The sequence below is a fragment of the Stegodyphus dumicola genome, chromosome 8 (genome assembly GCF_044657685.1).
Source record: "Stegodyphus dumicola isolate Sdum_Otavi_A_Nest chromosome 8, ASM4465768v1".
Taxonomy (NCBI): Eukaryota; Metazoa; Arthropoda; class Arachnida; order Araneae; family Eresidae; genus Stegodyphus; species Stegodyphus dumicola.
Genome location: NC_140775.1, coordinates 9,581,034 through 9,604,834, shown reverse-complemented (window position 1 = coordinate 9,604,834; position 23,801 = coordinate 9,581,034). Strand labels below are relative to the sequence as shown.

Sequence of the window (23,801 nt, the reverse complement as noted above, 5' to 3'; positions counted from 1 at the left end):
TTTAATTTCTTCATCCGTAAGACCTCTTTTTTGCTTATTAGGCATATTTTGTAAAAGTTGAAAAAAGTAGAAAAATATCTGACTATCAGAAAATGATAGGGAATATATTTTAGCATATGATTCTTACAGCGTAAAGGAAAGGTGATAATGAACTTGACGGCAGAATTCATATTACTGAAATACTGATTTGGGATTACCAAGAAAACATCTGTCCTAACTGTTATCACCTGCTTTAAGTAAGCTGAACTAACAACTGTCTGTAAAATAAACTATTTCTGAAAAGAAATCTAGGCATGAAAAACCCTGCATCAACCTTCTGTGCAGTATTTTCTTATAACGAATAGGTAATTGCAAACAAAGAGACAACAACTTATGTAGACATTACAAAGTAGTGAGACCACCCAGGTTTTTATTCCTCTGGGAGATAATATGAATACAATCGAAAAATCCTTAACAGTGAGCTTTTTTCATTTGTTATTTGACAATGCCACGAGCAGAAAGAGTGATAAAAGTAAAGAGGTCAAATTGTCCGCCATTCTAGGAATACATTCCAATATTTCATAAACTAACAAACCAAGAATGGTCATAATTGTTTTACAAATATTTGTTATCTATTTAGGAAAAGTCAAAAAATTCCAAATGATTTCTTCTAATAAAACAAAAGTAATCAACAGTCAAAAGTGTTCAGGGGTCAAAATGACCCCTATCACCATTCTAGTGTTATTCCTTCTGTGCAGCTCAAAATGCATCATCAAATTCACTTTTAGTGTGTATGTTCCAGGTTATTTAATCTTGGCAGAGGTAGCCGGCTAGGAACAAAGTGCACTTTTTAAATGAATTTCTAAGAGAAATGGTCTCATATTTACATTACATGGTGTGTAATGTAAATTAAATGATAAAAATGAGTAAGCAGCCAGTGATTCTTCTAAAGGAAATAAAACCCAGGCTAAAATTACCAGTACTCTGTTGGCTGCTAGTGGGCCTTGCTTATATCAGTGTTAATTTTGTTGCTTTTTTTAAATGTGCTACTTTACTGGATTTGATGCTATTTTGGGATTTTCAAATTGTGTGGTTCATATGATGATTATCAAAACTAATTTTTGCACTGATAGCTTCAGATTTAGATCTGAATGAAGTATAACTATCTTTTGTCGATGTGCTGTTACCTTCTGGCAAATAATTAGTGAGTGCTTAACTACTAACTAGTTATTTGCCAATTGGTTGGGAAAAAAGAAGTCTTGAAAATTTTTTTTTTTCCCCTATGGGTGAAAGAAAAATTGGGAATAATGTACTGTATTCTATGATTATAGCACTCATAGAATTGAATTTAAAATATAGCATATATAATGTGGTGTGTGTTTTGATAGTGCTCCCCCTTTTTTTCTACAGTACAAAGTCCGTAATCCGGATGTCCATTATCCGGAATGATCTATAATCCGGACCTCAAAGCCACAAACATACGCATGCGCATTTGATGCGCGCGTCCGCTACACATGCGCGTAAAGCCAATAAAGCGTTTACCCATGTGTGTGCTTCCAATAGTGAAGAAAGTAACAGAGAACGTTATTGAAAACGAAAAAATTTCGATTGACAATTTAATCGGTATTCTCGACACAGCAATTACAGGACTTGAACAATGGAACTTTGTAACTGAACAAGAAATTATGTCTGTTTATAGATTTAAAGAGAAAGTATTAGCACAAAAAACAAAGCAACTTAAAAAACTTACATTGATAGAAATGTTTATTAAAATAAACAAATAAATATTAAGCTTCTTTTTTTTTTTTTTTTTTTTTTTTTTTGTGTGTGTGTAAATTTTGATACCCTTTAGATCACAATTGCTCTTTATTTCATAAATTATGGTTTCATATTTTTGATTGTATAATTTCTGCATGCCGTCTTACCAGATTTAAATTGATGATCTATAATCCAGAAAAACCCCTAATCCGGAATCAGCGAAGTCCTGACGAGTCCGGATTACGGACTTTGTACTGTAGTTCTTGGAGAACTGATAAAAACTTTTAGAGGACAACTGTTTGTGAGTAAATTCAGTATGTAGACTTCATAACATATCCTTCCAAGTAGGGAATTTAAAGAAAGATTGTATGAACATTCTAACGAGTAAATATTTTAAACCTTCATGTTTGCCTCCTATGTTGGGGAAATTTGGGGGGGGGGGGATTGGAGATATAAGTTTTGCTGCTATGGGAAATGATAGGCATTCATTTATTATACTGCATTGATATATCTTTGTTGTGTTATTTAGAAGGAAACTTAGTTTTAAAAAAATGCATCACAGAATCATGAAATTGTCGTTATTTTTGTTGTGCTGAATTTTTACTGTGTAATTCTGGTAACAATAATTCTTACGTTTTCCACCAGGTAACCACAATTTATTAATTTTTTAAATATGAGCAATGCAAAATAATGTTCAAATAAAATTCAAATGTGCATAATAAGAAACAGGCAACAAAGCAGGAACTTAAGTAAACTGTTAAGAGAATTAAATAGAATTAAAAATTGAAAGAATATGAAAAAAATTTCTGTAAATGCATGGCTCTTTTAAATGACTGACCCAATTTCAGATCACTGTAGTCTAAAAATTTATGAAAAAGCACAGAATGGCTAATCTTATATGAAATTAAAGTTTATATCCAATTTTTTCCCACAGTGTTCTATGCATGTTCCATTGTTAAGTTATGCAAAGTCAGGATGGTACTGAAAGTTTTTGTCATGCTTGCTTCATATTCTTTTTCACTATCTTTACAGTAACAATGAGGGTTTTGTGATGATGTAGATTCGAGGGCAAAATGTGGTGAAAATGCATATTTAATAAACCTACAAAGTAAAAGTTATATAATGCAAGGTCTGCCAACATAAATTCAAAGTGTGAGAAACAACTTTGCAAAGAAAATTTATATTTCATTTATGATTTTGACCTTAAATAATTGGAGATTTGCTTTTCTTATGTGATGAATGCTAATGGGTACAGGATTATTTTTATCTATCATTTTGAACCACTGTATAATATTAAAAAAAAACTATTTTATTTGTTGTTTATATTTGTAGTATTTCTTCCCTTAATGCAACTTAAGTTATACGAAATGTATTTAATGAATATTAATAAAGCTGACTTTTTGTCATGTTGTTGTTTCCAAATATATTATGAGTTTCTGATATCGTTGTAGACAGCTTTGATTGGTTTGCATTTCACTTGACATTTTTGCTAAAGGGTCTTTGCTAAAACAAGCATTAAACTTCATTTAATCTATGCAATATTTATGTTGCTACTGCAAGCTACTAAGAACATTAAACACAAGGCTATACAAAATGCCTCCAGTTTGTAAGCTTACATGGTGATCTTTCTGAATGCTCTAACTGTGACCTCAACTGTGAAGTAAACTGAAAACTGATGCTCTCCTCAGTCTAGTGTAATTTTTCCCCATCCACTGAGAAGTTTCCTTTGAATTTATTTAATGCAGTCGATTGAATCTCTTTTATGTCTTCAGTAATGTTCGCTGCAACATCTTTCTGTTCAGACTTTTCAACAATCACAATTCTTCAGATTCATCAGATGAGGAATGTTCAGCGTTCATTTTTCAAAAGGTTGACACAGATTTTCATTTGGGTGCAGATTCTTTAGTGTAGTACAGATTGCACTAACAGATATGTAACAGCAGTTCTCTGGCAAAGACAGACTCTGAGGCTTTTCATGTTGCATTATACAAGAGATACTGATCGCCGCTCAATTAGGCCTCCGAGTAGGATGTTAGCCACATGGAGTTTAGGTGCCAGATCGCCAGAAGATACTAGGGGTATGACAATGAGTTGGGTACTGATGAACTGACCAAATGTAGTTTGGAATTTATTAAAAGATGACAGTACACTTTGTTTTTGCAAAAGACTAGAGCACACAAGTCACTTTGAGCAATCAGGAAGAGACAAAACTGTAATGGCATTGTTTGTACAAAGTTAAATTGCAGCTGGGCATAAACTAATGCAGGAGAACATATCATTTAAACTTATGGACAGTTAATTAAAAAATAATCAATTTAGAAACTAAGATATTAATGCTGAATTATGTACAGAGTTAAATATAGTCAACAGCATTGAGTATAGGGGGAAGTGTGCTGCTATATTTTTATTGAGGCAGGCAGCATATGGTTTGGCTGAGTAGGCAGTGGCATAATAGGTAATGACTGAGACAATTATATTTTGTGCAGATCTGGTGCTGCTAATGTTAGTGGCCCATGCTGACAACTTCATGGGAGCTGGGTTTTTTAAGGTGGTATCCTGAAGTCTGTAGGCAGTCAAATACGTAATGGTCTGCTTTTCCTTCCCTACCACATATGCAAAGATCTGTGTCATTGCACTGGAAGCAGTGCAAATATGCTGAGAATGAACCATGTCCAGAGAAGTATTGTGTCAATGAAGCGGTGCTGCTGCATAACTCTATTGATACTTTTGGAAAGAAAAAGAATTTCACTGCGACCTGTGAGAGCTGTGAGCCATCTTTTCTACCACTTTTTGAGCATGTGCTCCTGAGTGGTCCAAGTATCCAGGCTTTCTTGTGCTGTGTTTTTAAGGCTGCTCCTACCAGTTACTATTAGAAGAAAGTTGTCAGTGTAGGCAATTGCCTTTGTAGCCTTTGCATTTGCCTTTGTAGTTGTCAGTGTAGGCATGCAGTTTTAAACAATGCTCCGTAGTTGTCAGTAGTCGGAGAACAAAACTGATGCCAGGAAGTTAATTTGGCAGCTTTTGTGTTGCACTTATACTCAGCTCTCGCTCAATGATGTGCTAGCATGCAAGAATTTCTGAGCATTTCTTCTAGCACCCTTCTCCTTAAAGCTGTCACACAGCTGTGTTCTGCCGTGAGAGCTGGGAACCACGAGGAAGTGTTTTTGGCTGGGACCAGTGACTTATATCTATAACCTATAAGCATGTTTGCAGGTGCTTATTGTGCATTCTGTCATGATTGTGTATAAGAGGTCTAATGTGGATGTGTCATTACTTTTCATTAAAGACATTATTAGGTTGTTAACATGTGTCCTCAGATTTCTATAGAACTGTGTATGTCCTCTGTAGGAAGTTTTAAAATGACATTTTATTAGATATAAGATGGTGGTACCTGTTGAGAAAGTAATAATCTTGTGGTCTGTAAAAGAGGGAATATCAGGATTTGACCTGCTGAACAAATTTCACAGAAGTCTCTGGGCTGAACTTAAAACATTACAAAAGAATTTTCTTTACATGTGTATAATTATCAAGCTCTTCTTCTGGCTCCTGTCAAATGATAGAAACAATGTCCATTGGCAGTTCAGCCATTAAATGAGACACGAGACACCTAGTCTCCTTTGTTTACATTTGCTTTGTGAACCTGACACTCAAACGTCACTTCAGTGAAATATCGGATAGTTTGGAATAATTGCGATTCTCTTATAGACCTTAGGAATATTATTTCGAGAATTTAGTTCTTATTAGAGTTTGGTTGTTATTCTAATTCAAACTCTTGTCTCCCTTTCCTTGAGTCTACATTCTTTGTTTTCATTGAGCCTATATGCTGTTTGATCTGAGCTTCAGTAATTGACTCCACCAATGCCTCAAAAAATTTTTCATCATATTGAGGACTCTGTACGATGAGTTTTTAAGATCTTGTAATTTTGCATTGGGTTGGGGAACCTCTAAACTTAATTCTACAGACAGATTTATGAGGTCTTGTTTTCTGCCCTTCATCCAGGTATGATATTTTGCAAATTCAGAAAAAAGCAAAAATCAAGATCATATGATACAGTGCAAAATAAATATTGGCTCTACAATGGTTAAAATTTGTTTTATAAACAGTTAAATTATGCCTCAGTTACAAAGATTATGTGAGAGAGATAGAAAGTCTTATCTCAAATGCTGTGATTTCCTGAGTCCAATCAGATATGTAGGAACTTGCATTATCATGATGGAATACCACTCTCTGATGATTGATCCTCAATGGGTACTTTTTCTACCAAACATTATGAAAATGATCAAGCTATTGGTAGTGCACCTTTCCATTTAATGTTTGGTTCAGTAGTAGAAATTTATGGTAGATCACTTCAGTAAAATCTTATCATAATCTTGATATAATCTTTTGTGCATAGTATCCTTGTTTTGTTATGGATCCTGGAGATGCATGTGTTCTATAAATAATCCTGCATTATTTAATATTGTTTAAGGAAAACATTTTTTATGTTACTATTTGATGCAGAGTTCCAAATGCATTTCGCAGGTCAAGGTTTAAAACACACCGCTTTACTGTTCTGTGTACATCTTTTTCCAGTAAATCATGTGTCCAAATTTATCACAAATCTGAAGGTGTGATTCAGTTTCTCCAGTGTCATCTTATAACCCTATACTGCTGTGCTAATTCTGCTGTAATAATTTTGCTGGCTTGCAGGTTCAGGGGTATTCATGATGTTTTTATTCTGAGATGCATTTCACCATCTCTGAAACTCTTAAATCAATATTAGCATGTGTCTTCAAATCTAGTGTTTAATTTTGTAATAGTAAATTTGCCATATATACTACATATATGTTCACATTCTTCTGCCTGTGGTGCTTTAGATCATATTTGCTCAAAAATTAATGCTTGATATATACTTCTTTTTTAAATTTTAATTTTTCTTTCTTGCTTATTATTTACAAGCAGCATGCTCTGACAATATATGTGCCTTTTACTAGTTATAAACACTGGATAATTCCATTCTGCTTCCAACCAGTCAATGAGCACAAATTAAAAGTTTCCAAGATCTACTCCCGTTAAAGTGCTGAAACTTTCCTACATATCCAGAATTATCCTCAAAGTGGAATATTGCCTCTTATTAGTAAAATGCAGTATCCTCAAAGTGGAATATTTCCCCTTATTAATAAAATGCAGCCATTTGTTGGTGTTCAAATTGTTTTGTCCATCACCTGTATTCTGAGCAGAAAGTATGCAATAAGTAAATAGTGAAGTCTGTTAAATTTTTAAATGACTCTTGAAATAGTTTTATTTGAATATTATATCAAGAGACTGTGCTTTATTTATTTCAGTGAAGGATTTTTAGCCCAAAGAGCTCTTAGTCTCAAAATGACATTTTGTGTCGTTTCACTTCCTTCATTGGTTCACTTTTCAAACTGTTGCCATCAAATATTATCGCCACATATTATATTTAAAGAAACTAAATAATCTTCATGAATTCATGAATCTTTCTCGCATTGTAGGAAAACAAAACTGGTACCTAGGGCCATCCAATTTTGAATAGCATAGTCCTCCAATTGAACATGAGCACTTGGAAGCCTGAATTTTGAGTTTTGAATTTGTTTTATTATCTATTTCAAATTTTGTTAAACTTTAATGAATTACTGAATAACAAACTCGGCGATTTGAAAGCGAGCAATGGCAACACTGTACGGAAAACATTTTTATCTCCAGCACGGGAGACTCTGTATCGGAAAGTCTGAAGATGTGCTGTTTTTAAATACTTTGTGATATTGCTGTTGAATTCAATTTTATGCTGTTTAAGTGCAAAGAACTTGATATTTAATAAAGGTAACACACAAGGCATTAAAAAAAGCCCTTTTGTGAGTAATATAATTTTTTTTAATGTTAATAAGCATTTTTTAAATACACCATAGTTAATGCTTTCTTTTTCTTTCTTGATTAGATCTCCAGAAGACTGAAGTTGCCATTTAGCTTATCATTGTGCAATTTGTACTGAGAATGATTGTGTCACTGTGTATTTGCACTAAAGGATGAAGGAGCTAACCTTCTGCATTGCTGTAAAGCATTTGCAGTATAATACAAAGTGTGCATTATTGGCTATTTTGTAGAATTTATAAAAGTGCTTTTGTATATATTTATGTTTGAAGTCATTCCACTTTGGACTTCTTTTAGCCTTCTGTAATTATAAATTTTGAGTCTATATAGAAATTTCTTTGGGCATTTTTGTTTTAGTTTTGGTAAACTGTTTAAGAATATGCAGTATTTTTCAAATTGCAATTCCCTACCCCAGGTCATTATTTATTTGATAAATTACAGAACCTTCAAGTCTTATTTTTGTTATATGATAGCTTCTTAGGAGCATTTGTGTGCTTTTCCTTTAGCTTTACTATATTAGCATTGTTACTAGAAAAGTTATATATTTGTATAATTTTCTTTATTTTTGTAAACTGTTACATACATTTTTTTAATGAAAAAAAGTTTCTATGGGTGAAATTTACAAGTGAGACTAGGCTGTTGTGTTACAGTGTTGTGTATAATTGTGTATTTTTATATTTTGTTTTTGTTTATTAAACCAAGTCAGAAAACATTTCATACATTTGAAATTCTCTATCTTTCTGTACAGAACTGTATTTTTCAAATGGGTATTGCATTTATTTATTTATTTGTAAAACTTTGCTCAGTTAATGGACTGCAATTGAAATAACAGATCATTTGGTATCCACTTTATATGTATTGTATTACCCAACTTAACACTGGGCCTTAAAATGTGGAGACTGTGCTCAAATTGTAGCTAGATGAAAATTCAAAATTTATGAAATGTATTGTGTGAAACAGTGGTCAGATCTTCATATATTTTTTGTTGGTATTAATGCCATTAGGCATTTATTGGCATGGTAAATGCCAACAAATGCCTAATGTTGGTAAATGAACACAATTTTAATGAATTTTGATGATTTTCAATAGGAATACTCCTGATGAAATTGAAAGCGCAAATAAGCAAAATTACTAATACAATGAAAAAGTAAAATAATGTTGAATCTTATATATAAATAAGGAATAAAGATAAAAATGTTCACATTAACAGTGATAGCCAAATATTATGCATTTTTTGCTATTTTGCTTTTGTGTGTGAATTATGTTTTCATATTATACAGTAATTTTCATATATTTTTATATCAGATGTATAATTTGTTTACAGCTTTAAAATAATTATTAGACTTGAAGAATTCTCTGTATATGCTGGGCTTAAAATTGTTTATCCACCAAAATTAATAACAGAATTTTTCTATTTTCTATTCCATTAAAATATAGTGAAGTCTGTCATCATGATAAGCTTTCTATGGTTGGCATAAAAAGTTCATTGTGTATCTGTTATGAAGGAGGAGGATCTATCTGTATGGTTTTCTTTTTTAAGGGCACATTCTTGTTTGAGTATATTCACATCTAGTTTATTGCTAGAGTACATTGCACATTAATGAAATAATCTTCAGATTGTCATTCCATATTGCTGCCTTGATTGGTATGATGATTAGTAATGCTGGCTATTATATCGTGGGACCCGTGCTCTAATCCCAGAGAAGCATAGATGTTTGTAAGTGGTATGCAGGCACTAGTTGAAGTACTGGTGAGACAAAATTCTAAATTTATGATTGCATATAAAAGCATATTAGAGGAAAGTAACCATAACAGTTAACTTTTAAATTATTCCTTTTGGATAAAACCAAAAAAAGAAGGGGGGATAATTATACTCTTTCTCTCTCTCTTTCATGTGTGCTCTTTCTTTCATATTTTATTTTTGTTCTGAAAATGAAGTATTTAATCTTATAACAAATAATAAAGCCAAAAACAATAAATATGTAGGAGAATGAAAAGAATTAACCAATGAAGTAAAATATTATATTTTCTCGATGTTTTATTTTTATCCAAAGTTAAATAATTTTGTATTCAGCTGCTAGAATAACATGTAAATACTTAATTTTATTAAAATAGTTGTTTATATTTCTTAACAGCATCAAAATATTATTGTTGATGAAAGAAATATTTTTTGATTTTATGAGACAATCAAAACTTCAAGTAATAATATTGGATATCAAGGTATATTGAAATAATTAAGATTATTACTAAAGATGTATTCTATTTTATACATTATCTGTACATTTACAGAAACTGTATAATCTGGTTATTTAGGAGCTACAAATGATAGTGCACTTTATGTGATTAGTACCTGAGGTTTAGGTTCTTATTTAGAATTTAAATCATTTTGTTAATATTCTTGTATACTATCTGTTAAAAAATCGCTTTCAACAACAATAATTTTTTATTGTATCTGCTAGCTACCAGACATATTTCTCGATTTAGGAATTAAAAAGGGAAACATTTGTGTGATGATCGGAAAAATGAATTAACAAGTGCTATACTTTGAATTCTAAGATAATGAGCAAAGTTTCAAACTGATTTTCAAATTTTTTAATTCAAATTTACTTTTTACTGGTGTACAGTGGAATTTGTATGTGGAGAATGTTTTTGTAAATTGCAAAGTTTTGTGGATATTGATTACCCCTGCCCCCAACAGAAAGTTGAAACTAGTATGTATGATTTTTCAAATATTAAAATTATATCGTTTAAAATATACTGGATGGAAAATAAAATAACATGCTACCAAACCTGAAGTTATAGCTTCAGTTTTTATTTTCATTTTGAAGATATTTTAGAAGGAAAAGAAAGTTTTTGCTATAAGATGGCATTACATAACATTTAATATGTGTAAGATGTTCTTCAAATAGTAGAATGGTCCAAATATTGTATCTTGGAATAAAGCTAGGTAATATATTTTATTTTTTCTTCTAGTGTAAGCGTTAGTCTTAAATTTTATTAACACATTTTTAAATGTTTTCCTGTGTATATAGGAGCGATGATTTTTAGCATTTTAAAGAAGAAAAGGTAATATTTTATATTCCAATCAATATACATTATTCAAATTTATTGTGGAATTTTTATTCTTATCCTGCAAATAAGTTAACAAGGTATTCATGTTTGACAGTTAGCTTTTGGTTTGCAGGGTATACTAATTTCTACATCTTAATTTATTTTGATATTTGTAATATCTAAAATAAACTATTTCAATTAATTATTTTTTAATTTAATTACACTATTGTGTAATAAATGAAAATCAGTTTTAAAGCCAAATGAAATAAAAAATTATCATTACTAGGGAGTTTGTTATCAAGTTGAAACAGGATACTCTTAAATTATAATTCAGAGAAGTTTACTGTTTCATAAGAGTTTTAAAATATGTCAGAGCCTTTTGAATATCAGTTTGGAAAATTTCGCAGAGCAACCCTCATACTTTCTATCTTGATTTCTCTCTTGATAGTAACTGGTTCTTGACTTAAGAGCGCAAGTTTTTTACAAGCCTAAGACACAACAAGCTTAGATTATTTAAGACCAATGACACAGACAGTGACCAACAACACAGAAGAGATAAGAGAATCACAAATACAAATTTTTATATGATTCAAACTGGCTTTAACTATTAGTTAAATTCCCTTCAAGAAAAGAAACTATAAATTCCTGGAAGGGAGATAGGAAAAATGGAGGGAATTGAAACAGCAAAAAATAAAGATTACATAATCAAAATTGCATGGGGCAAAAAGGTTAAATCTTGGCATCATGTAAGTACAGCAAAGCAAACAGAAAACTTTCCATATTGTTATTTATTAAATATATCAGTAATTAGTTATATTTAATTACATGTAAATAAAGAAACTTGTAGTTGAACCTCTATTAACCCTCTGAGTGGCGCTGTATTTTAGTTCCGTCATGAAGACCGGTATTTAAACAGTATTTATTAATTTAGTTTGTATAATTACTTATTTTAGTCTGTATTTTCATAAACTTTCATTCATTAAGATTATATTTACATTATTAAAGAAAGTAAGAAAGCAAAATATCTTAAATTATTAGCTATTATATGCCAAGTAGCTAAACTTCTGATAACCAGATAAACTCGGTCATAACGATCAGAGGGTTAATGGATATTACAATTTAGTAAACACTTCCTAAATTTCCAGATCCTTGAAATAAGAGATCAGTGCATTCCTGGACAATAGATCCCATGAATGTGTTAATGAAGGTTCATCTGCATTTATATGTATTAGATCAGTTTATTACCAAGACATATATAAATAGTATGTATGTATTTGTAAAATTTTTGCATTCACCTCTGTAATTATATGGCTAGACATTCAAGAACTATAGTTAGATATTTTGGTTTTATATATTATTTGAATCAGTCAGAAAATATTAAGTGGGATAACATTGTGACATGTGGTAAAAAGGAGGATGAAATGAAAAGTTTTAAGAACTACCAAATTAGATAAAAGAAAATACTTTGCATCTGAAATATAAAGAATTGCATTAAATTATAACAAAGCATACAAGGGCTATATTCCTAAAGGAAAGGATGCCTTTGCAAAAAAAAACTTTTGAAGAGAAATTAGCTCATAGTTGCATTGCATGTTGGGAAAATCACGGAAATTCTCATGCAACCAGCTCATTTGTCAAGATTTGAACATAGATTGAACTACCAGGATCAAGTGATTTTCTCTCTTGGTTGAAATTTTTTCTACTATCTTGTATATACTTCATTTCCGAGGTTACGGCCTTCTTTACCATCCTCTTTTTTTAGCATCATCTCTCCTGCCCTTGAGCAACCTCTTAAGTAGTAAGCTTCTCGGCCAAGGGGATAACGAGACCTTTTTTACCTCCGATACCACCAAATGTGGGCAGAAGTATAAATAAATAAAGCCTATCTGTTCTAGGATTATATATTGGACACAGCCCCCTAGCCTACCTAGCTGCCGAAGCTGATCACATGAATAATGGGGAACAGGCCAGTTTAACCACAAAAGATGGCAGCCAGCAGCCCAGCTGTTCTCATAGAAAATCTAAAGCTATTGTAATAATTAATTAAAATTTAAGCATCAAAATTAGCTAGTCTCCAGAAAACCAAGCCCTAGGTCTGAGTAATAAAAATGTTAGAAAAATGAAACAAAGTACTAAAATATGACCAATGAGTGACAATCCACTCACTCATCAAGCCTAAACTTACAAACCACACCAAAACGAACCCCCCTCCAAAAGAAGGTTTAATACATATGTAAAAACAACACAGAATTAAAAAAATCATACATTCATAAACATCCACATTAAAAAAAATCAAAATATCCCTATTATTTCTCAATTCTTGGTCTGCATGATCTTCCTGCAAAATCTAATAAATTTTTGATTTTCTCAAAACCTTCACAATATATTCTTCTGTATATCTCTTCCTTGCGCTCATGGTCAAAACACATTCAACAACAAAGTGCTTAGTGACCCCATATATAAAAGCTATTGTAGGATTGTCTGAGTAGACCTTTCCAGAAAAAATTGCAAGCTAGAATATTTAATCATTTTCATTACAGATTTAACTGTTTAACTAATTTGGGCATACACTGTGCAAGGGTTGCTATTTGTATTTCTGGCCTAATGTTGAAAACAAAAATTATGACTGAAATTTGTTTTATTGTTTTTCAAAATATTTTCCTTGAAGATCAATACATTTCTGCATGCGTTTGAACTAATTTTCGAAGCACTTTTACCACTCCGATTGAGGTAACTCCAAAGCATGCATTTTGAATGCATCAACCACTTCTTCAGGTTTCACAGATTGCTGATCATATAATTTATTTTTGATGTGCGGGAATTAAAAAAAAAGTCATTGGATGCAAAATCAGGGCTGTACAGCAGATGACACATCGATTCGATGTTTTAGTGTGTCAAAAATTTCTTCGTTTAAGCCAATGTGTGAAAGCTTGCATTGTCGTGATGAAGAATGATTCGCCTCTTCTACTTTTTTTTTTTTTTTTTTTTAATTTCTCTGATGACTTCTGGCAAACAATTTGCTCATGTACAATTCGGAATTGACTGTCCAGCATTGCTGTAATACCACTGTCGCACGTGGCCGGTGTGCCGAACAAACAGGCAACCATTTGCTTCATCCGCAAACAACTTTTGTTGGATTTGGCTCATCTTGGAAGAACCATACAGTCGACTGCTGTTTTATTTGAGGCTTATATACTAGATTCATGATTCCTCACCTCTGTTGATGTTATACACAGCCTTTGATGGACCTTGAATGTATTTTTCCAATATTTCCTTGCACCAATCGACACAAGCCTTCTTTTGAGCGTTTGTCAGATTATGTGATATCTATCGTGAACAAGTCTTTTTTTTATGGCCAAATGTTCATGTAATATCTTATTGATGCTTGTCATGCTAATGCCCTAAGATACCTCAATCTTATGGTATCTCACATGATAATCATGCTTTATCAATTCACACACAGCATCGATATTTTCTGGCACAACAACCGATTTTGGACAACCTTCACTGAATTCGTCCTGGAGTGAATATCAACTAAGACTGAATTCATTATTCCAGTTTTTTACAATGTTGTAGGATAATGCTTTATCTTTGCATAAAGAAGTTCATTGAAGCACTCTTGTCTTAATAATCCACATCAGAAATTATGAAAAATAAGTTAACGAGTCAGTTCCATTTTTTGCCCGAGACGAATTTTTCAGTTTACCATAAATAACACATACCACACTAAAATGACAAAATGTTCTGAAGAATTTATAGTTAAAAATATCAAACTTTCGATTAGAATTGTATGCGGTCACCTAGCAACACTTACAGTTGCCAAGGCTAGAAATATAAATAGCAACCTTTTTACTTGTGTTGCATCTTGACTTGTCTGTGTGCCATATATATAAAAGAATTTTCATGTTTGGTTACTGGCTTAAATATTTGTCCCTGATTAGCATATAGTGCTTCAAAAAGATGGCACTAATAGTCCATTGAAATATTGCCATATTTTTTCCCTAATTAGTTTATAAAACTGGGGGCAAAATAGAAAGGATACTAATAGTCCTTTAAAGCATTATTTGTATTTTAAAATTCCTTTAGTTAACACGTTTTCATTATGTTCATTTTCAATTTTGTGCTGTCTTTTTCATTTTAATGGAAGGTATTGTTAGCATACATTTGTAGTGATGGGAATTCTGATTGGAAATCAAGTATATCAAAATAGCAAAAGTAAATATAATAAAGGTGACTTTCATTCTGTAAAGCAGTTGTTGAAAAGTGATTGCAATAATCCTTCACCTGCACTGGTCAGTTAGGTTTACTTTTATTGGAAGTCTTGCAGCTCATTTGAAGATCAAAATAACTGCTGGAAAAGTACAGTTTATGATGATTCCATGGACTGATTTCACTGGATGTTATTCTTACAGAAGCAAGGTTGCCAACTGAAGTATAAAAAAAGTCATCTCGGCACCAGGGTATTATAAAAAATTTAATACTTGAATAATAATGGAGTTAAAGGCTGTCCACACCAACTCCATTTTTTTTTATCTATGTCTCATACCTTGCTTCAAATTATATCATTTTGAAAAACAGACCTGTAATAAACAAGAAAATGTGTGAGAGTTTAAAATTTCAAATAAATTCCTTTTCCCCCCTTATTTCTGTGCTTATAACTGTAATGTATATTTATGTATGCAATACCTGAGTATACCTAAAATGTTAGCTTTCACGAAAATAGTTTTTAGTTAAGAACACAGAACATATAAATTGAGGTAAGCATATTTTAAAGCTAAATAAGCAATTTAAGCTGCATTTGAATCTGTATAATAAAGAAGTAAATTGTTTCGACTAAATTGCCATAAAAAAAGAAACAGTTTAATGGTTATACAGTTATACCTGAAATTCGTGTCAATTAATTAATCATTTATATTTTAATTGTTGCATTTGTTTTACGCATTCACCTTAACTTTAGGACTTACATCTCCAACAAACATATGTTTAGTTTCTAATGTGAAATGATTTGTATGAAACTGAGAACCTAAAATTCTATGAAACTTCAATGATTTTTGTTACTGATATTGTCAATGAAGAATTATATTTCTTAATATTTCCTTTTATTTATCTGTGATTTGTGGATTGAATAGCTTTTTATTCTTAAAAGTGTGAAATATACTAGTTTATATAGTGTAAGGTAATTGTGATGCATAGAACTAAGATTTTTTATCTTAAACTTCTGATTACAGTCAAAAGTCGTTAATCCGGACTCGTCGGGACTTCGGCGATTCCGGATTATCGATTTTTCCGGATTATAGATCATCAGTTTAAATCTCGTAAGATGGCATGCAGAAATTCTAAAATTAAAAATATAAAACCATAATTAATGAAATAAAGAACAATTATGATCTAAAGGGTATCAAAATTTACAAAAAAAAAAAAAAAAAAAGCTTAATATTTATTTGTTTATTTGTTTACTTTATTAAACATTTCTTTCAATGTAAGTTGTTTAAGTTGCTTCGTTTTATGTGATAATACTTTCTCTTTAATTCTATAAACAGACATAATTTCTTTTTCAGTTACAAAGTTCCGCTATTCAAGTCCCGTTAATTGCTGTGCCGAGAATACCGACTAACTTGTCAAACGAAATTTTTTCGTTTTCACTAACCTCTCTGTCACATTCTTCATGTCTTTATCCATTTTTTGGAGCAGTTCCACTTTTTGTTTGTTGGACATCGAAACACTTTCGTTTTGTAGATCCTTTGGAAGTTCCAGCATCGGAAATTCTATTTGACATAATGGAAATTTCAGGTTTACTTTTATAAAATTGCTCTTACAGTCTGCAAAAAATAATAAGCGAGATCCAATTCGAAGATTAAGGAACAACGCAATCATTAACATTAACTGAAATAGATAATTAGATAATTTTAGCTTACACCGTCCGTTATACATTAAACGCGCAGGCGAAAACGTATTCTGCACTTGCGCACACGCATATGCGCAGTAATCAAGGTCTTACGCGCATGCGTAAAACGCCTGTGCGCATGTGCCAACGCGGCGCATGCGCAGAAAGTTTTTAGCTTTGAGGTCCGGATTATAGTTCATTCCGGATTATGGGTGTCCGAATTAACGACTTTTGACTGTACTTCAGAATATCTAACTATGACTTAATTGAAGAATGTTTCTTTTCTTGAAATCTGTGATTATATTTATTTATTAAACAAAAGGAGTGCCAAGCTTTTCATGATATTTTTGATTGCGAAAATTATTTCTGATACAAATTAGAAATTAATAATATACTGTAAGTGTATTTACTAAATAAAATATTTTATATATTGAAAACAAATCTTGTATTTAAATGTTTTACTTTAGCAATAAAAGCTACAGTGTTAAATTTTTAATATCTTATATGAACTAAATGTTATAATTTATTGTATGTGATATCTATCTGTAACTATATATATATATATATGGCCTAATAATATAGCATGACATGATGCACATGTAATGCTAAAAGCCAATTAAATAATGTTTTGTCTATTTAATGTTATCTATAAATTAACATTTAAAATAAAGTCAGTGTTTAGGAAAAAATATAATTACCGTAATTTCCGGAAGAAAGGCCGCATCAGCGTAAATGCCGCACTCGAGAAAAATGGCGGGAAAAAATTTAAAATTACACAGAAACGCCGCTGTAGATTAAATTGCGTGTGACATCGTCATGGGCCGTATAGATGCAAAAACTCAATCTAAGTCCTGATATATGACATACCAGTTAAGAAAAATGCATGAAATGAAATCATAACTCAAAAATAAATTAAAGGTAAGAAATGTATAGCTTCTGTGCCGTTTAGAGACATTTTCAAAAATTTTCCGCTCCCTAATTAAAAACTATCCAACAAGTACTTGTACCCAAGCTGATGGGATCTGTATTTAGCAGAATGCCAAGAAAAATCCATTCATGCTGAAGAGGAAATACGTCAGAGTTTGTTATTGCGAGGCAGGTGGAGTCGTGTCCGCCTTTGAAAAAAATTGCAGAAAAGGCAGGGGTGGGGAGAGGATGGTTATGGAATGGCAGAGGAGAGAGACTATTCAAACTGATGAGAATGTTGATTTGAAAGGAGGAAGAATGTTATTGTTCTGAGATCTCGTTTAGGGTGAATAAGGCGTGTAGGTCCGTTCAAGGGAAAGAATGTAAACAAAATAACGTTCGCAAAAAGCAACTGAGTGGTCTTTTGTGTGGGAACAGCACCAGTCTATGCACAATGACAAGACCATCCAAACAACGTACAATGACCATCATAGGAAATATTTTATTTTTAGTGCACCTAAACGCCACACCCGCTGAAAATTTAAGTTTTAAACACGTAAACGCCGCGGCGTTTCTTCCGGAAATTACGGTAGTATCATTAATGCAATACATTAATTTTTATTTAGTGATTTTTATACAGATTGTAAAATGATTGACATATACCCATATTTGAAGAAGGAAATTGTTGAACTTTTTTGCAAGCTTTGTTGAGCAAATTCTTTAACTTTCCATAAACTAAAATTCGTTCATTCAATTATTTTTCAATGTACTTTTTTAATGAAAGAATTTATCATAGAAATATCTATATAATATTTTTAATGCTCACAAAATCAAAATAACTCAAACTCTAATTTTCAAGTACTTCCAATTATTTTTTGTGTTAGTTAATAGTAATAAAAAAACTGAACTAAGCAACATGGTAAAAACTGCTGTGTGTTTAGTAGGAATAGTACAAGATAGCAAAAGAAATTTTATAAACTTTCTGATCAGCTAAAACTCATTACTTTATTTTACCTTTATCTTGTGGTACCAGTCCCCAAAAGAGATGGATATGACCTGTAACACCTTGACGTTTTTAATTCTTTTGATTATTCTTGCCCCTCCCCCCTTTTTTATGTATCAAGTTCTTATTTTATTTTGTAATTTTTTGTGGTACTGTTCCGTTTTAGGAACCGTAAAAAATTACAGCTAAAATATATGAGCAACGCCAAATCTAGCAAATGGGCTCATTTAACCGCACACCAAATCTAGCGAATGTGCCGAAGTGCATAAATTTAGATAGTTCTATATTTATAAGTCGCCATTGAAATACTAGTTTAATTTTTTGATTCTTTTCTAATAATGCTATGAGTTTAACAATTTGGGAATTACCTAATGACGAAAAGTCTGCAATAGAATTTTTTCAAAGAACAGGCATCATTCATGATAGAAAATTATGTTTGAACAACCACGAGATGACATTGTGCTTTAGCGGTAACTCAGTAGCGAAATGGCAGTGCAGGAAAGAAACCTGTAAGAAAGGATTAAGAAGAAGAAAGGCAATAAGAAAAAGGCTGTAAGAAAGGATATGGAAGTCAAAATTGGTTCGAAGGATCGAAAATCCCCTAACCGTTAGGTTCATCTGTTTTTGGTGTCAGGAGATGACATCTATTGAATTTTGTGAACTCCAGTGAAGATGAACCACAATACAAGTGTAAACTGGAACAGTTACATGCGTGAAGGGTGTGCCGCAACTTTATTTACTCAATCTAACTTGAAAATCGGCAGATGGGGCAAAATTATTGAAGTAAATGAAAGCCTTTTCAGTAAAAGAAAGAATAACATTGGATGGGTTCTTCCGCCACAATGTGTTTTCGGCGAATTATGCAGAGAATCAAATTAAGGTTTCTGTCTAATCTCTGTTCCAAAATGATCGAAATGAAAACTTTGTTCAATGTCATAAAAGAAAATATCGCAGAAAGAAGCATTAATTATACATATGTGTGTGTGATTATGGCAAAGCCTAGAGGGCTATCTGTCTAAGGGGAGGGATGCCTTCGTGGAGGACTTTCTAAGGGAAACTGGCTCATATACACGTTACCCATGGCGAAAACCACGAAAACGCCCATGCAGCCATCCCGTTCGTGGGATTCGAACCTCAGACCGAACTACCAGTGTTCAGCGACTTTACCACTCGGCCGTTGGTGGGTCTTATTTATACATACTGCTGGAAATCATACAAATCGGTTGAACTGCAAAATACCAGTTTTTTTAACATTTAAAATCTTATCACTAAACCCTTATCACTAAACCTTATCACTCTTATCACTAAACCCTTAATGGTTTCGTTCATTTTTCTTTAGCCATTGCTCTTTCTTAATTAATTCAGTTTTCTTAACAAAGTTGTGGAGGTAATTGCATTAATTTGCAAAGGTACTCCGGAAGCCAACGCCTTGAACCTTAGGCCGTAATTATTTTTGGCAGCACTGGCATGAACAGTAGTTTGTCGATTTTTTACGGCCCTTATAACGGAATTGTACCTTTTTTATTTCTCATACGGTTAAATTCTATTTGGTGAAAAAAGTCTGTAAACTATTTTCTGCTACTTTGTGTATTTGTGTATGTAGCTATATATTGAATGATTGCAACTTTATATTTTATTTTCATAAAATTTAGCTCATGATAGTGGTCTTTCTATTAACTTATGATATGCTTTGGATAATTTTGTATCCACTTCTTCAGACTCCAAAGCTGTTAGAAATTCAAGAAGATTAAATCTATTTTTTCTTGATTATTTATTAAATTTATAATTCATTGTGATAAATTCAGTTAATTGCAGATGCTGGCTGAACTTGCTGAACAAGAAATGAGATCAAATTTTTATTTCTTTATACATTTCTACATGCATATGTTTTATAATATAATCCTATGATGTAAATGGGACAAAGCAAAAAATATACTGCAAAGAATCTGTTGATTATACTTTTAAAAAAGTAATACATTAAAAATGCTTTAAAAAAAGTATAAGTAAAAGCCCTTTTTAAACTGGCATCCATTAATTGTACTGTTCATAAAAATTTTGTTGCTAAAACATACTACAAACGTATTGTGTTAGAAATGTCTTTTAAATTATACTAATAGTAAATTATATTAGAAATAACTCATTATAATTATAGGTAAATATGTGTAAAAATTAAAGTAAAATAATTTGTTTTTAAATAATTTAGAGGTAGTACTGTTTAAGAAAGGAGTGACTGAATTGTGTTAGAAAGATCTTCTTACAATAAACGTGAATAAAAAGCAATAAAATAGTTATTTTAGATAAAGTGTTGGTTTATGATAGCTGAAATGTTATACAGTACAAAGTCTTTAATCCAAACATCTATAATCCGGAATGATCTATATAATCCGGACCTCAAAGCTACAAACTTTCTGCGCATGCGTAATGTTTACGTTTAATGTATAACGGACGGTATAAGCTAGGCTAAAATTATCTAATTATCTATTTCAGTTAATGTTGCAGATTGCGCTGTTCCTTGATCTTCTAATTGGATCCGGCTTATTATTTTTTGCAGACTGTTAGAGCAATTTTATAAAAAGTAAGCTTGAACTTTCAATTATATCAAAAAGAGTTTCCGATCCTGGAGCTGCCAAAGGATCTACAAAGCGAAACCATGTTTTGATGTCCATCAAACAAAAAGTGGAATTGCTGCAAAAAAATGGATAAAGGCATGAAGAAAGTGACAGAGAGGTTAGTGAAAATGAAAAAATTTCAATTGACAAATTAGTCGATATTCTCGGCACAATTACAGGACTTGAACAGCGGAACTTTGTAACTGAACAAAAAATTGTCTGTTTATAGAATTAAAGAGAAAGTATTAGCAACTTTAACAACTTGCATTGAAAGAAATGTTTAATAAAGTAAACAAGTAAATATTAAGCTTTTTTTTTTTTTTTTTTTTTTTTTTTTTTTTTTTTTTTTGTAAATTTTGATACCCTTTAGATCATAATTGCTCTTTACTTCATAAATTACAATTTCATAGTTTTAATTTTATAATTTCTGCATGCCATCTTACCAGATTTAAATTGATGATCTATAATCCCGAAAAACCCCTAATACAGAATCGCCGAAGTCCCGACGAGTCCGGATTAAAGACTTTGTACTGTATATTTCTTGAACGAAATACATTACTTTAGAAGAATTGGAAGTCTTGCTATAAATAGGAGTTTCAAATATTGATGTATTATTTAGAATATTTTATTTACTTATGAGATTAACAAACAATGATACGGATTGTTGCTGAAATAATTTAATATGTGGGATGTATGGCTGAGCACAGTGTATACATAGTTATGGGTAGAACATTCATTTCAAAGCAAAACTAAAAATTTTTAATTTTCTTCTATGTTGCACCATTTCCCGTGTGCTTCACTTAACTATAGATATAAATTTGCAGTTTTAACTCAAATATAGTGAGCTAATGTTTCATTGATTCAAGTATTAAATTTCTAATTTTTGTACATGCTTTGTATGAGTTTTTTTAGCATTATAAATTTGTAAATCAAGAATCTTTTAGAAGCCTGTTATTTTTAGCAAGGGGATATTCCAGCTGATTACAGATGAAACATATAATTAATAGTAATAATAATTAATATTTTTTCCTTTTTGTAAAATAAATGAAGCAATTTTTTACATTACAAAATAAAAGCAAATTTTGATAACTAATTTCACTAATTTATTGTACATCATCAGTGAAATTTTTCTGCAGTTTTTGACTTCTGCCAATTTTATATTTATTCAAAAAGTTAAAATTGATAGAAATCTGAAAACAATATAAGCTAGTAAAAAAAAATGTAGAATACATTAAGAAACTTTTTTTAGTTTAAGCATATTTTTAAGTTTTGTTCATGTGTATAAAATTTAAGCATTCCATATTGGCCTGAAGATAAGACAACCTGATAAGCATGCATCTTGCATGTCGAAGGAATAAAATTATATTGTCTAAATACCATATCTTGATGTAAAACTAAATAAATGAATTTTCTTTTGATGCAAAATTTAAGTAGTTGATAAATTATCTTAATACATTTCTTAAATATTACTGAAGTGATACTGATGCCTTCTAAGGATGTTATTTACAGCATTAGCATGCACCCGTCCTTCCAAGTGCTATATGTTACATCCTAGAATTTCACTGGGACTTATTTACTTGGTTCACACAACAGTATGTAGAGTTACTGTGAAGGCTTAAGAATCATTTTTATCACTTCTTGCTGGTAAGCTCATAAACTTCCTATTAGCTTTCTACAAGATAATAAAGGATATTGTGAGTACTGTATGATATTTTATAATACCCTTATAATAAAATTTAGTTATATATATGTAATGTAGGAAAATATAGTTTTATGTTCAGGTTAATTACAGAACATCAAATGAAAGAATTCTTTTTTCTAGAATTTTACATCTTTTTTCAGAAAAAGTTTATGAAACTTATGATGCCTCGTAATTGCAGCACTTTCATTCAATTTTTCTATATTTTTTTTTCTTTAAATTATTAAGCAAAAATGCAAAGCTAGAAGCCTTTAAACAAATTGCAGTTTTGTTTAAAGTACTAATTGCTGGCTTTTAAAATGTTACTGTATTTATCAAAGTGTTTTAACAATTCTCAGGATCCAAGCACAAAAATCAGTGTTATAATGCATATGTCTGCATTTTAATTCTTTTCAGCATTTTTATATATCTCTAGTTGGTTATTGATACTTTTTTAAAATTAATAAAAATTTCTGTAAAGTTGATTTAAATATGCATTTACATGTGATTGTGCGCAATGATAAAATAGAACCAGAAATATAGATATTTTATATAGCCTGGATCCAGTTGGATCTAGATATATTTGCCCTAATGACTTTTCTTTATGCTAATTGTGATGAATGTTATGTGACATAGTTAAAGTTTGTGTTTCAGTGTTAATAAAATACACTTAACTGCTATGTAACATTCAAGTTGGTAAAATATAAATTCTATTGTATATAAATTGTTTTGCCTAATAAATATAATTTCTGAGAAATATCGCAGTATTCTTTGCTTTAACTAAGTCTTGAATGCAATCCATTAAATTATTGACATTAAATTGTCATCTCTATCAACATTATATTCATATTCTAAGTCATTATTAGAACAATTTTATGTTACAGTACATATCAATTTTTAGTGAAATATAAATTTATAAACATTTTTAGCTGATTTCTTATTCAACAGGCAGAATACTGCATTTCTTGCCTTATCTCACAGTCAATTATTGTAGTTATTTCTGTTACCGATAGACTGTGTTCAAAAGAAATTTAAAAAAAAAAAAAAAAATAGAAGATTAA

At 31.2% G+C, this 23,801-nt stretch overlaps 1 protein-coding gene across 1 annotated transcript in view; it reads left to right on the top strand.

Moving 5' to 3' along the window:
• LOC146995643 (uncharacterized) overlaps positions 1–23,497 on the top strand; it is a 69,435-nt gene extending 45,938 nt beyond the window's left edge. Inside the window, exon 7 of the mRNA XM_085821564.1 lies at positions 7,677–23,497. The gene's annotated coding sequence lies outside the window, so the exon portion shown is untranslated. The remainder of the gene's footprint in view (positions 1–7,676) is intronic.
• Positions 23,498–23,801: the final 304 nt, after the last annotated feature.